Source organism: Gigantopelta aegis, chromosome 9 (genome assembly GCF_016097555.1).
Source record: "Gigantopelta aegis isolate Gae_Host chromosome 9, Gae_host_genome, whole genome shotgun sequence".
Lineage (NCBI taxonomy): Eukaryota > Metazoa > Mollusca > Gastropoda > Neomphalida > Peltospiridae > Gigantopelta > Gigantopelta aegis.
In genome coordinates, this window is record NC_054707.1 from 20,462,146 (window position 1) to 20,477,017 (window position 14,872).

Sequence of the window (14,872 nt, forward strand, 5' to 3'; positions counted from 1 at the left end):
TGCATTTCAATTTTGACTGGTACCATACTCCCCAGACCCAGACTTGGTGTGTTTTGGGCCTGTGGCAACAAATGTTGCTGAAAATGCACAATTTGTTTTCTCATAATCAGCTTCATAAGCAGCTTTTGCAGAGAATTCTTCATTTTCAGAAGTGATCATAATATATATTTCTCCCATCCCTAGCCATGCAAGACAGGCATATTCCATGACGTCAGCCCATGCGGAATAAATTGGTCTTGCATGACCACATGACTTCTATAGTTTGAGCTGATATTAACATTGGGTGACATCACGTAAACGGCAAATTAACGCAATCCAATATTAAGATCAACAATATTTGATGTCTTAGTTTGGAATGCCTGTAGCTATTTTGATGATAACACATCAGGTTGTTTGGTCATTACATGTGCGACCATCAAAGTTCTCTTTTATTAGAATTGTTGTCCTTTAGACCTCAATTTCCCTTTCAGATATTGGTGAGGGTTGTCAACTGCATGTAGACTACCATTTGTAGGGATGACAAATTTGGTATTTGCCATGTTGAATTCATATCAACTATTTTTAAATAAGTTTTGGCCGTTTGGTGTACATTTCCTTTCCACATGAATATCATCCGACATCAGCTATAAATATTAAATTGTAATTTCTTAATATAGTGAAAGCTCTCAAAACCAGACCCTCTGTAAACTGGAATTCCCTCAAAACTGGACATTTCAGGGCCGTAGCTAGGATTTTTTGTTTGCGGGGTGGGGGGTGGGACTGAGTAGTTAATAGTCTAAAACTCCTTAAACAGTTAAGAAGAGATTTTTTTTTAAAGTTTCTAAAAACATTTTCAGATTTGTTTTCTGGGAGGGTAACTGCCCCCCCCCCCCCCCCCCCCCCAGCTATGGCCCTGCATTTGTCATGTCCCTTTTTAAATATCAGTATAGAAGAGAGCCTCTCTAAACTGGATAACTGTTAACACCAGACTTTTTACTTGGAAATTGGGTGTCCGGTTTAGAGGTGTTTCACTGTATTTCTTTTTAAAATTTATAAACTTTTTAATTTTATTTTTAAGAATATTTCTCTTAATAACCTACAATAGTTTAGAATCCTGGTTTAAAACAAATGTCCTTTTAAAATGTGGCAACAGTGCAAAAATAAGGCAAGCAACACATACATTTGTGCATGCACTGTACTTATTTAGTTTAAATGAATTACTGGTCTTTCAATTGTACAGGGTTTATATATTTTGTCTTTATTTGGTGCAGTGGTTGTATTTTGTTTAAATTATACATACTGGATTACTTACATAATAAATCTTGAGCAAACTTATTTACTGTTTAATAATGTATATAGTATAGTTCACACTGAATTTTTTTTTTTTTTTTTTTTTTAAATCATTAAAATGACAACATTTGATGCCAAAGGTCAAATGTTCTGAGCCAAAATACTAATTTTTTTTTAGCCAGTCTGTTTAACATCAGTCTATGGCTAATTTGACTACTACTGATGTTTATTTTAAAATAGATTTTGACAGGTGCGTGTGCAGGAATCTTAACAGGACCAGGGGCCTAATTCACAAAGCTCTCTTAGGCTCTGCTAGACAACAAAGCATCCTCTTTTCAAGTCTTTTAGCATTGCACTGCGAGATCGCAAAGTTGTGAGAGTTTAATGAATTAGGCCCCTGGACTGTAGCAACAGAGATTTTTAGGGGGAATTGAGTCATGTTTCTCCAGAAAATATATTAAGAAAAAAAAAGAAATGTGCTTCAACAGGGAGGGGTTCTGACCCCCCCCCCCCAAAAAAAAAAACCCTCCCCCTGCACACGCCTGTTTTATTTTGGCACTTACATGTACAGATAATGCCAAATTGGTGCAGTTCTTTATATTCTTACTAAACCCCAACATTAAACTGTGATATACATGATCTGCACTTACTTTGATATACATAATTAATATTAATGATACAGATGTAGTGTGTGTGTCATTTAATATACTGGTACTTGATGTCAGGGTTTTGTTATTAAATTATGATAAAAAAGTGAACATAATAGAAACCGTTTACAGATAAATTATTTTATAAAGAATTAACTCAGGTATTGTTCATCAGTCAAAATCTTTAGATAAAAGACCATCTATCATATCTACAAGCACTGATCATATTACATGGGTGGTCTTTATATACATGTGAAAATTGCAAGCATTTGTATGCAGAACAACAAACTGGGCTGTTTATTGAAGTGATGCTGCTGCCATTTTGTTTTTGTCAGGGGATAGGTCAGTTGTCATAATATAAGTATCACTGACTTGTACCTGGCATACATTAAGAGAAGGTGCATCATGGTTCATATGGTTCATAAAAAAATCCTGGAAAGTCATGAAAGTCATGAATGTCATTTTCCAGGACTGTAAAGTCATTGAATTTTGATTTGGGCCATGGAAAGTTACGGAAAATGAAAAACTGATTGGCAATAGTTTTCTTTTTAAAATAACACAAGTAAAGATCAATAGTTCATGTCATAACATAATTGTAAATATTAGTACAACATTTATTATGTTCACTTGCTGTTTGCAGTAAATTCCTTGAAAATATATTTTTATAAAAGTAATGGGAAATGTCTTTGAAATATGTACAGCCATGAAATTTAGTTGATGACAACATGAAAGTGTTTAAAACTATTGCAATGTCATTCTTGATTTGTAAAGTGCTTATAATACAGGCTGAAATAGTCTGTGGTCTGTTATGATAGTCTTAATCACACTAATAACAACTACAATAAATTACTCTTCTACCTTTAAAGGCATATTGTCACAGACCACTGACCTATTTAATGGTCTAACAAAGTATTACCTGAGAAAATATAATTTGATTTGTCCCTAAATGTACTTTATTCAACCATCTTTATAACCACCATACTCCATTTATTAATGATATTTTGTAAAAAAACACACTGAATTATGGCAATGGTCCATAATTCAAAAACTAAAATTGTCGAGAGGGTTAACATGGATTTCACTCCATCATGGTTCAGTTAAGGTGATACAATAGCTAGATTTGGTTTCCAGCAATCAATGTAATTTCTATTTATTATCCATTTTTAGAGAAATAAGGTCCTTAAATCTGTGACAGTATGCCTTTAATTACACTTAAATTTCCCCAAAAGTTTGTCCAGCAACAAATCATGAATAAATAATTACAATGAAATAGGTTCTACATACCAGATTCTAACCATGTCACCTACATGTATATCGATTTTCTAGGACTGAAAAAAATATAATCTTTTGCCAACTGTCATTTTGTTTTTTGATAGAATACCGTACTCAAGAGGGGGTGAAATGATTTGCTGTAATCTAACAATGTCATGACATGTGATAAGGTATAAATATAAGGTGTAAAACAATCATCACAATGTCAGATAAATTATGTCACATACTTCAGAGGCTTCCACCCCTCTTGAAGGGTATGGCAGATGATGAAAAGGAAATCTCAGCGAAGTCGATACAGGTGGCATGGTTTCAATCTAGTATGTGGAATCTGTGTTATTACAATGATTTTTTCCAAGACTTGTTTCTGGACAAAATGTGGTGGAAATTTAATGGTAATTAACAGAAGGAGAGTGATTTATCATGATACATTTGTAGTATTTATCATGATACATTGGTAGTTGTTAACTGTGTGATTCATTAATACTTTACTATCACTTTGATGATGAAAGTTGATCTATAGATCTGAAAATGTGGTGCATGCTTGCTACAGACTGATTTTTTTTAATTTTAACTGTTGTAATGGCTTGATCATTATTGAAATCAGCAGAAATGGAGTGTATATTTTTAAATATAAAATCAGAGTGGTAATTATGTGGTTGCCATAACAAAAGATGTAATTACATGTAACTATATCAGTACATATTTAGGGATTAATTATTACATGGGTTTGTGTGTCGTACTGATTTTATGAAAGAAGTGTCAGGATTCTTGTAATGCCCATGCGAGAGCGAGAGTAATACAGGAATCCTGACATGAGTTTCGTAAAATCAGTATGATTCACACGCGAGTGTAATAATTTCTTTATTATTCATAACATAATTTTTTATGAATAACAAATAACATAACTAGAATGAGATAACGAAATGATGTCATTTTACACAGAGCTACAAGACTGGGGAAGTCACATTATGTTATGATGTTGCTTCCCAAAATTATGTCATTTGTTGGTAACGTGAAATCGTTGACACGTGTGTTGTACTGGTTATATATCGTTGTATATCTTGTACTATGTGGATAATAAAATGGTGTATACTTTGGTCAACGGTTGTAGCTAGTGTTAATGTAGCACACGGTTATATTATTTGATGTTGTGACAGGAAATAGTGATTCCGATTGCTGTGGTGAATTGGTGACCCAGTGGTTTAAATATTGTTGTGAACACATGTATAGCTATCTTTTTTGATGTGCATAAATTACCATTCCTCGTATAGCTGCTTTTAAACATTTATTTTGCTTTGATGTTAATTATATAACAATGTGATTTTTTTTAAATATTGGAATGTTCTGTGATGTTTTTATTTCATATGTTAAAAATGCTTCAGTAAATCCATACAGTACAAGAAGATAGCAAGGCGTAATTATAGAATAAATAAACCTCCACAAAAGAAACCTGTGTTAAGCGACCACCGAAGTGAGTATCGGAATGTATAGTCTCTTATAACAGGTGGCTCTTATTACATATCAATTTGTACTATCTGCACATTAGGCCAAACAAAATATATTGCTCGCCTCTGGTCCCGTTGGGCTATTTCTTGTTCCAGCCAGTGCACCATGACTGGTATATCAAATGCTGTGGTATGTGCTATCATGTCTGTGGGATGGTGCATATAAAAGATTGCTTGCTACTAATGGAAAAATGCAGCAGGTTATGGAGTATATGGCGATGTGATGGAAAGCATTTAAGGTACCAATTGAAGGCAAATAAGGGGCATCATGGCCAGTGAGGAAAGTCCAAGGCAGATGACAAAAAAAACCCACCTAAATTTACCCACCTTTTCTGTCCTACCCATGTTCAAAATAATAATAATAATAATAGATAAATAAATAGAGGATATTTCAAGCGCGACTCGTGAGACATGATTGCAAACATCACTTGATGAGATATAAATCATATTTGATAAAAAAAAACATGAAATTTTCTATTTATTATATAACTTTTGGCAATTTACCTTTATTTTTAAAATGCCAGCAGCAAAATAGTTCCGGCTTTCTTACAGTGAAGATAACACTTCCTACAGTGACGATAACACTTCCTACAGTGACAATAACACTTCCTACAGTGACGATAACACATTTCAGAGTGAACAAATGTTTTAGAACATTGAACAAACCAGAGATCGACTATGTTTTGTTTTTTTTTTGCCTGAGATGATTTGTGATACTATTAAGGTGGTTGCTTAAGACAGATGACTGCTTAATATGTACATGTAAGCCTGTCTGTACTATATATATTTCGATGTGATAGAATAATATGGACATCTAGGTGACTGCATTAGCAGGTTTGAACTTTATTCTTGCTTCTTTTGTTTTTTTAGACATTCTAACAAATTGTGATGAGATGACTTGTTTTTCAACTAGTACTGTTTTAAAAATGCCCTAGCCCATTGCAATCTCATAACTGTTATATATTGTCAATGTCCCATTACAACCTCATAACTCTTATGTATTGTCAATATTTAATTTTTTATATATACTGGGTTGTATAAACTATATCAAGAGTAGAAAACGCAGGTTTGAAATGAGCAAAGAGAATTGCTTGAATATTAGGCTTGTCCCAAGCTGTTGAAATAGAGTGGACTTGAACCACATTTGTTATGTTGAGAGAGAGTACCTTTTAACATGCCTCTATACCACTACAGTTTCGGGCATGTCCATCCTGGGTCCGACCTCTGGATAGCCAGTGGTCTGATCCGGGACAGAACACTAGTGGACAATTTAGAAATTTAAATCGAATATGGGAGTGGGATTTTAATAATAATAATATATATATTATATTATATTTTAGAAAGCGCAGTCCAAAAATAATATTTTAAATTAAATTTAACATAATTTATCCTAATTTATATAATTAATTAATTTAAATTATTTAGAAGCTATTTTGGATCGGGCATTCCAAAAAGTAAATATTTAATATTTATAACCAAAATATTTTAGCCCTAAGGAGGTAAGGTGGAAGGTTGGACTTGGGCCTCACATGTTTATTTAGTGGGTTAATTAAGAAGAAACACTGTTCCTATCTGGAACTTCAGTGTGACCAATCGAGGGGGCAGGGAGGGCAGGAGTGGGACCCAAGACAAACCTAACCAACCCTACGCCATACTCGCCTCCCTACCATCTACTGAGCTCCAACCTCCCCCACCCACACACCCTGGCAAGTCCAACCGTCATGCCAACCATTTTTCCGTCCAATCGCAGTGTTCTTTGAAAGATCCAACGTTGGCATCACTTGTTATGTTTAACTCATTGTTTTAGCAATACATACTGAGAGAAATAAATAAGGGAACACTTTGCCTTACCAAGGGTTACCAAATGAAGGAACAACGCACTCAACACATTTTATTTACGTTTATATGGCGTCGGACATATGGTTAAGGACCACACAGATATTGAGGGAGGAAACCTGCTGTCGTCACTTCATGGGCTACTCTTTTCAGTTAGCAGCAAGGTATCTTTTATATGCACCATCCCATAGACAGGATAGCATATACCACGGCCTTTGATGTACCAGCGGTGGTGCACTGGCTGGAGCGAGAAGGTTACTAAATGAATATGGTGAATGCAAAAGCCCTTGATGCCTTCCAAATTGTGTATAAACCTTGCTTTGTACTGTAGACCAAATTTCAATCATCATTAGCTTCGTAATATCTGCACAAAGTAAAAAGATGTAACGTGGGATTGAATGTCATAATGTCAAATCTGAAAATCAGTAAAACTGTTACTGTAAACATACTATGTATTACATGATAAAAGTATTGAGTGGTCAGTAATGGCCATATGAGTGTAGAAAGTATTGCATCTCAGCTGATGTTATATTATAAAAAAACTCAAGCACCTTGTTTTAGCAGCAAGCTGAGGTGAAAGTTCATACCAGCCTCGGTGGCATCGTGGTTAAGCCATCGAACATAAGGCTGGTAGGTACAGGGTTCGCAGCCCGGTACCAGCTCAATCCTAGAGCGAGTTTTAATGACACAGTGGGTAGGTGTAAGGCCACTACACTCTTCTCTCTCACTAACAATTAACAACTATCCCACTGTCCCGGACAGACAGCCCAGATAGCTGAGGTGTGTGCCCAGGACAGCGTGCTTGAACCTTAATTGGATATAAGCATGAAAATATGTTGAAATGAAATGTAAGTTCATACCATGTGTTTTTAATTAATTGGAAATGCTGATGGTAATTAAATGTCTTAAATGAGTATCTGATAACCACAAGTAACATTTTGGAATGTTTAACATATAAGGCAATGGCTAAATAAATTAAAGTAATGTTTTTGATAGTACAGTGAAATCTGTCTAAACCAGATCACGCTGTGGACCTAATATTTATCAGATTTCGACAGGATCCGGTGTTTAGATGGTCACGTTTTAAAATTCTGAAAATTTGGAACTATGAAACTTGGCTTGTTTTTGACAGGATCTCGGTTTGATCAGGGTCCAGTTTAAACAGGTTTCACTGTACTGATATTGTTAGTTTTTATTACTTAACAAATATAATCGTAAGGTTGCGTAGAGAAAGTACTGCACTTGGTACTGTTTTTGCAGTACTTTGTAGCTCTCAAAACGTTATGCATTTACAGTAAATTCTAAACACTATGGTTGAGGATTTCGATTGCAGTCATCCTTCCCAGTTTGTTTTGGTGTGATCCCTTATTTCTTTCCATCAGTGTAAATTAATTTTGGACTATAAATTCAACCAGATATCAGTTTAGCAGTGCACTCACAAACACGGAAAAACTAACACACATACATGCAGACGCACACGCACACACCAACTAAAAGTATATATGCCCATTCTGTCACCATTTCCAGTACTTTTGAAGTGTGTTCATGATTCTTTTTTTTTGAAGTGAGGTTTCTATGATCTGAGGAAATTCTTTTTTATAGTTTATATCGGTAAACAATATATTTTTCAACTTGTACTATTATATGGAAATAAAATGGTTTGGGCTTTGTAATGATGTTCTTTTTGTTCCTTGCTAAAGATAATCCTAGAATTTTATCCATGCATACAAACTGATTTCACATATCATTCACACCAGTAAAAGATATGGGCTGATTGTATAAGATGCATTATGGGACTTTTGAGAGGGAACCGCATACATACACAAGGCCATCTATTAAGGCAGAAGTTGGTGTTTTTAAATTGATGACGGTTTGATAAGAAGTCATTGGTTAAATATTGAATCAATAGTCATGTTGTGGTCGCTTCATTTAGCTATTTATCAATGAAGCTTTGCATTCTTATGTCACACATCTGTCAATGAAATTTACACAAACTATATTATAAATATATTCAAGGCCATTTTTATAGGCCCATCTATGATGGGTCATGGCATGGCGTCCATCTGTCCCTTAACTTTTTTTTTTGTCTGGACCATATCTTGCATACAAATGCATACAGGACCATCAAACCTCACATGTAGGAACAACTTGGGATGGTGGTGTGTCGCGTACAATTACTAGGTCACTGTGACCTACTTTTCACGGTCTACTGCACATAACAGTAAATCCTTGTCCTGACCATATCTTACAATACAGACCATCAAACTTCACATGTAGGAACAACTTGAGATGGCGGTGTGTCACATACCATTACTAGGTCACTGTGACCTACTTTTCATGGTCTACTGCACATAACAGTAAATCCTTGTCCTGACCATATCTTGCATACAGGACCATCAAACCTCACATGTAGGAACAACTTGGGATGGTGGTGTGTTGCATATGATTACTAGGTCACTGTGACCTACTTTTCACGGTATATTGCACATAACAATAAATCCTTGTCCTGACCATATCTTGTATGCAGATGCATACAGGACTATCAAACTTCACATGTAGGAACAATATTGGTGGTGGTGTGTCGCATACTATTACTAGATTACTGTGACCTACTTTTCATGGTCTACTGCACATACCAGTAAATTCTTGTCCAGACCATATCTTGCATACAGGATCAGCAAACCAGCAAACCTTACATGTAGGAACACATGTACGTACTATTGTAAACTGTGACCTACTGTGTCCATACCATATTCTTGCATACCAGATCTTGCATACAGGATCATCAAACCTCACATGTAGGAACAGCTCAGGATGGTGGTTGGTCCAAAACAACCTGTTCATCCATCCCATTGCAAACATTTCACATAATTAGAACTGAATCATACCCGTAACATATTCATTAATATATACTACTCAAAAGAATTTAAGGGTCAGACGATATTTTCGACATTATTTTCTGAATGTCAATTATATTAGCTAGACCATAATGTCACACTTGGTATTGTTCCATTTTGACGAAAGTGGGTCTAAGCAACCCATAAATGAATTAAAATCCACTGTCATTGACACTGTCGACTAGTTCTAATGGCGAAAACATGCTTACATTTGCACGTAAATTAGGGCGAAAGCGAAAGGTCTGCTAAGTGCCCATAACTTGCTTTTTCACAAAGCGCTTCATTTGCACGCTTTGCATGTGTATTCCATGTTCCCAATGCTGAATTTCCGTATAATTGGAGCTTGCGTTCGTGTACGGTGCACACTCCAAATTTGACAATGGTACGACGTCTACTGACTATCGAAGATCGAGGAAGGGCTATTGCTTGGCTTCAGGATGGCAATACGCAAAGAAATGTTGCTCTGAGACTTGGTGTCAGTCAGAGTGTCGTTGGCCGACTGTGGCAACGGTACCAAGCAACGAATTCTGTTCGAAATCGTCCACGTTCGGGAAGACCCCGAAGCACTACAAATAGAGAGGACCGCTACATCACCAATATGGCTCTACGTCAACGCACAACCACTGCACGTCGATTACGTGACAATCTGCAGACTGCGACTGGAACTCGAGTGTCTGATCAAACCATACGCAATCGTCTGAGAGCCAATAATCTACGCTGCCGTCGCCAGGCTGTTCGACCACCACTCCCACCACGTCACAGAACGGCCAGACATCACTGGTGCACACTTCATCTGCGGTGGCAACATGTTCAGTGGGGTCGAGTGATGTTCACTGATGAGTCCAGGTTTAGTCTCCAGTTCAACGACGGTCGGGTTCGTGTCTACAGACGTCCTGGAGAGCGCTTCGCTGACGTTAACGTTAGACAACGTCACCGGTTCGGTGGTGGCAGCGTCATGGTGTGGGGCAGCATCTCTATCCACCACAGGACCCCCCTCTATGTGGTGGATGGCAATCTGAATGGAATCCGCTATCTGAATGAGATTATCCGGCCGTTGGTTCTCCCAGGCCTTCAGCAGATTGGCGGCGGGGCAGTTCTGCAGGATGACAATGCCAGACCCCACCGCGCCAGGGTGGTAACGAACTTTCTCAGACAACAAGGTATCGCCAGGATGGATTGGCCAGCATATTCGCCTGACTTGGCCCCAATAGAGAATGGCTGGGACGAATTAGGCAGAAGAGTTCGGGATAACCATGCCCCTCCGGCCAACCTTCATGATCTGGGTCAACTTCTTATGGCAGAGTGGCAGGCCATTCCCCAAGAGTTCTTCAGACGTCTGATCAACAGCATGAGGCAACGATGTGTCGAGTGTATTCGCGCCAGGGGTGGATTCACACACTATTAAACGAATGTTCTAATGTGTAAAATCTATGTTTGACAACCTTCAACTTTGACAGCATGTCATGTGACTTTCTTGTATACAGTGACGTTTATTTGTGGTTTTTTGTAAATATGGAACAATAAATTAAATTTTTGGTGTAGTTTACATCATCAATCTAATACACTCTGAAACTTATTTGGTTATAAATTTTTGACCCTTAAATTCTTTTGAGTAGTATAGATGTGGTTTTCAGTCAAACTCCTGATGGGTGTATCATGTACCTCACCGATAATCCATCCCCCCATCCCCTCCCCCCCCCGAGTTACAAATATGAATGAAAGAACCATGCATGTGAACACTTTTTGTATTAACATCTATGTCGAGTTGTACTGTGTGACACAGTCGATCACCTGATCGGAGGTTATCACCTCTCAAAAGACACATCTTCATAAATATCACATGGGTATCTCTTCTACCACAGTGTAATAAAGAAGGATCTGCACTGGGATGACTGTAAATGGAAGTCGTACTGGATACTGATTTTATTTACTGGATCTTTAACCCCATATGCATTGAAATGTGCAATCATGTTGATTAACAAAATGAAATTGTTTAAAAGAAAGATTGCTCTTCAGATTGGACTAATTACAAACTCCATGGACTACTAGCTATTATAGTACTCCTTTCAATCGACACCACAGTATCTTTTATATGCACCATCCCACAGATAGGACAGTACATACCTTGGCCTTTGCTGCTCCAGATGTGGAGTACTGGCTGGACTAATCCTAGACCTATCGCACATTTTACCACTGGGCTTTGTCTCTGCCCCTTTTCATCAAGGGGCGAGACGTAGCCCAGTGGTACAGCGCTCGCTCAATGCGCGGTCGGATTGAGATCGACCCATGTCAGTGGCCCCATTGGGCTATTTCTCATTCCAGCCAGTGCACCACGATTGGTATATCAAAGGCCGTGGTATGTACTATCCTGTCTGTGGGAAAGTGCATATAAAAGATCCCTTGCTGCTAATCAAAAAGAGTAGCCAATGAAGTAGTGACAGCGGGTTTCCGCTCTCAATATGTGTGGTCCTTAACCATGTGTCTGACGCCATATAACCGTAAATACAATGTGTTGACTGCGTCATTAAATAAAACATTTCTTTCTTTCTCTTTTCATCAAAGATCAATGACAGCAACATTTCTGGGTGACATCAAATCTTCCAAACTTTGCCAAAAAATCCTGGGGGTTTCATCACTGTAGCAAACATTATTTGTCTTGGTCAACCCACATGGATGTTAATTTAAATTATTAAATGATTACAAAACTGTATCCATTTACACTGTGCCATCTTTTGTAAAAGTTGTAAAAATTAAAAAACTATAACAAATGTCGCTTTTTTTCACAATTTAATGTAAAATATGTATCCTAATATACCTTAGTGAATCTGTAAATAATGATATTTTAATGAATGTTATACAAATAGTTAACATATTAAAAGATTTGACAAAACTAAAACAAAAGTTGCATACAACATAATCAACTGTTTCAAAGAACATCTGGTACATTAGAATTGTTGTGATATGATCACAAACAAATTTATTATCAACTTTGCTGGATGAATTACACATTAAAATTTGAAAACAAATTTTAAAATGTGCTTTAACAACACACACACACATACACATAAACATAGATATTCTAATTAAAACAAAAGTCTTTGTCTTAGAACCATCCACTTTAAAAACCACAACAAATTTCAAGACAATATAAAAATCCTGTCTGACATATATATATATATATATATAGCACTCATGTCACAATTCTATAGAAGTTTACGGTTTTGTAAATTTAAGTAAAACTAAAAATTAAATTTTCTAAATTAAAACAAAAACAAGATCATAAATATTTTATACTTTTAAATATAAAATATGGTAATATGCAATAATAATATATTGTAGAAAATTTTATTTTACTTGTGTAAAATGCCATAATGGCGAATAGATGCACTGGAGTGCAGACAAACGTAGTTATGACAACAATGTTATTACCCATATGGTTAAAAAACAACTTGGTAAATATCAATGTGATATGTTCCATTAGAACGCCAAGTGGGGCGTAACACTTTGACGTCACACAATGACATCATCGATTGGTGCACTCCATCCTTACAGGTACGTTAATCAAACAAGTTGAGTGATATAACTTAAGATCGATTATGGGTAATAAATAGGATAGTAAACTCGCTACCATTTGGTATAATGTTTATGTCCCTCGTGAAATAATTTTCATTGTCACATACTCACTGAAGCTCGTGACAATTGAAAATTATTTCACTCGGAACATAAACATGATACAAAATGGAAGCTTGTTTGATATCCTATACTTATCACGGTTTAAGAAACTTGATCTGACATAATGTCTTGCAGACCATGAGCCTGTTTCAATAAGAATGTTTAAAACTCGTAACAAGCTATCATTTAGTCAGACCTGTCAACTCTCCTGGTATTTGATATACATGTAGTCTCTAAGCATAACAAAATTCGAGCTACTGTGGCTGTGTATTGACATTCAGTGTTGCCATATTATATAAAACTATAGTATTTGTCACAGCCAACAATTTTTCAATTTGTTTTTGAACACATAGAGTTATACCAACTCCAAGTGTATGTGTGTGCATTTTTTCCAGCCGTGCAAAAAAAAAACCATAACAAAGGATACTTATGTTTTACTTTAAAAATTATATATAAAAATTATATTATTTTTTTAAACATACTTTTTATGCAATGAACGAAACATCCTCCAGAATAATAGTTTCTGGCACCAATCCTTTTGTAGATAGTAATTTTCTGACACGAGTCTCAAGAATATTAATTGACTTTAGCAAGCTTCAAGAATTGATTTTCTTGAGACAGTTGACTTTAGCGACCTTCAAGAATTGATTTTCTTGAGACAAATGACTTTAGCGACCTTCAAGAATTGATTTTCTTGAGACAAGGGTAAAAAAAAAACATCTACAAAAGAACGTGTGCCAGATGTATTTTCTAGTTCAATGAATCTTATAATTTTAGTATTAAGTACATTGTATTATAAAATTCTCTGCATTTGATATTTGTATTGTAGCATCACTCCTTCTCTCAGCTGATATATGAGAACGAATGTTACATATTATGTGATGTCATATATAGTGAAATCTCTCAAGATCGGAATTCCATCAAAACCGGACGTTTTACAGAGTCCCTTTTTAAAAACCAGTACAGAACCTAACCTCTCTAAAGAGAATCCCTCTTAAAACTGGATATTTATATTGGCCACAAGGGTGTCCGGTTTAGAGGGGTTTCACTGAACTACATTGTGATCAACAGGTAGCAACAGCTGTCAAGCTCCTGAATTAAGGGCCCATTTAATCAACAATACAAATGTGTGAGCAGAGGAGTTTGAGGACTGGCCTTGATGGTGTCATGATTACGCCATCGGATATAAGGCTGGTAGGTACAGGGTTCACAGCCCGGTACCGGCCTCGGTGGTGTCATGGTTAAGCCATCGGACATAAGGCTGGTAAGTACAGGGTTCACAGCCCGGTACCGGCTCCCATTCAGAGCGAGTTTTAACGACTCAATGGGTAGGTGTAAGACCACTACACCCTCTTCTCTCTCACTAACTCACTGTCCAGGACAGACAGCCCAGATAGTTGAGGTGTGTGCCCAGGATAACATGCTTGAACCTTAATTGGATATAAGCATGAAAATAAGTCAAAATGAAATGAAATGTAGCAACAGCTGTCAAGCTGATTGAACTATGAGACCAATTAATCAACAATAAAAACACATGAGCAGGGGAGTTTGAGGGTCGAAACCTTCCCCCTCCATCTCACTCAAGTCAATGTATTTTCCAGGGCAATCCCCTAGAAACGTCGCTCGCCACAGTCTAGAACTCCACCTAGAAAAGGGCAGATTACTGTTTAGGCATGTGTGTTAGACCGTTTTTCTAGCACGGCTTTCTGGCATCTTTAAACTAGAAACTACACTCCTAATAGTTCTGATGGCCCTGTCCCTTTTTGTAGTTAAC